Below are 1,926 nucleotides of genomic sequence, written 5' to 3'. Positions count from 1 at the left end.
AGAGAGAAAGGGAGACACTATGATAGATATATTAGGCGCCAGTTTAATTTTTGGAACGATTAAAAAATTTCATGAAAATATTTGACGAAATTATAAGAAATTGTAATGTAAAGATTAAATGAAGAAATTTGTTTTTTTTTTTTAAACTAATGTAATTTAAAATAATTAAATATAAATGATAAATGAAAATGGAATGATAATGAAAAAAAAAAGAAATGATAAGAAATGAGGTAAAATATTAGAAGAAAAATTGGAAATGAATAAAAAATACATCAGTAAATTTGTAATAATTATACAGGTATATCAGTAAATAAGTAAATTGTATGAAAGTTAGAGGAAAAAAGAGAGCGAACATATAAATAAACATTTACAATTAAATATGGCTAATAATTTCGAAAAGAAAAAAATTGAAAAATTAAATGCGTAATTTATTGTGTATTACAAATTATTAAATAGTCGTAGTAATTTTCCATAATTTGAAAAATTTTAATTATAAAGGATTTGAAAAATTCTAAAAAAAATAAAATTTAAAAATTATAAAAGATTTTTCAAAATTATGGAAATTTTTTGAAAAAAATTTTGAAAAAATTTCTTTTTTTGTAAAAAGTATGAAAAAGATTATAAAATTTTTAGGTTTAAATTTTTAAAGTTTAAATATAAATTTGATTGAACAACAAAAAATTTACCATAAACCATAATAGAAATTAAATTATGTTATAAGCATATACTAATAACGATAATAAAGTAAAAGCTAAATAATTATAAATATTTGCTTTTCTACAGTATTCATTTTATGGTAGTAATGATGACAAATGAAAGAAAGTGATTTGTGAAGTAGATAAACAATGGAATCCTTTGACGTTAAATTTTAATAAGGTGGATAATCCTCCCGCAAATCACGTTAAATTTTAATAAATCAGTCAATCATTAAGTTTTGATGAACAAATTAATCCTTCCATAAATAATCTTAAATTTTAATAAGTATAATAATCCTCTCGTATATGACATTCAACTTTAGTGAACTGATCAATCCACTTGCAGATGACGTTAAATTGTGACAATCTGGTCAATACTTCCGTAAATGACGTTAAGCAAAAACCAATCATTTCTCTCGTGAATGACATTAAGTGAACAAGTTAATCCTTACGTAAATAACGTTAAATTTTAATGAACCGATTAATTTTTCCGCAAATAACGTTGAACCATAATGAATAATTTAATCCTTATACAATTGATGCTAAATTTCAGTGAATAAAATTCTCACGTAAATGACGTTTAATGAACCAATCAATTATCCTACAAATGATACCAAATTTGTTAAAATGAGATATTTACTTATTTAATTATATTAAGTTTTTCATATTTACAAAAATCAATTCCAATAAAAATTTGAAAATAATCCTTTAAATTCAAGTATATCTTAATTAAAACATTCAGATAGAAAAAAGTAGTAACAATAAATTGCTATATCTTTTACAATAATTGCGATTACAATTGTTATGTAATTGTCATCAAAGCTATTAAAAAGTTTAAAATTAAAATAAACAATAATTAAGAAGATATCGATTGATTTTTAATCAATAATTACTAGAAGATTGACCGATTTTCCCTTATCATACTTTCCTTTTTTTGTCAAATGTTCAGTGAATATAACACTTTGCTTTGTTTCAAAAACTTTTGCAAAAAATTTACTTTTCAGTGGAATTTTTGCACTTTCATTCTTCTTTCCTTTTTTTTTTTTTTTTTGAACAAAAAAAGAGAAGAAAAAGAATGAGTAAAAAATCTTTGACGATTTAAAAAAAAAAGTGAAAAAATGAAAAACGAAATTTGAAAGTCTTTGAGAGAAAAAAAAAAGGAATGAACTTTTTGACTCTATCGGGAATTGGAACATTAGCATATCTTATCCTTTTTCGTTCTTTTTTTTTT

The sequence above is a fragment of the Loa loa genome, assembly GCF_000183805.2.
Source record: "Loa loa unplaced genomic scaffold supercont3.256, whole genome shotgun sequence".
Lineage (NCBI taxonomy): Eukaryota > Metazoa > Nematoda > Chromadorea > Rhabditida > Onchocercidae > Loa > Loa loa.
The sequence above is the reverse complement of the archived record's forward strand: the minus strand, read 5'-3'. Positions refer to the sequence as shown.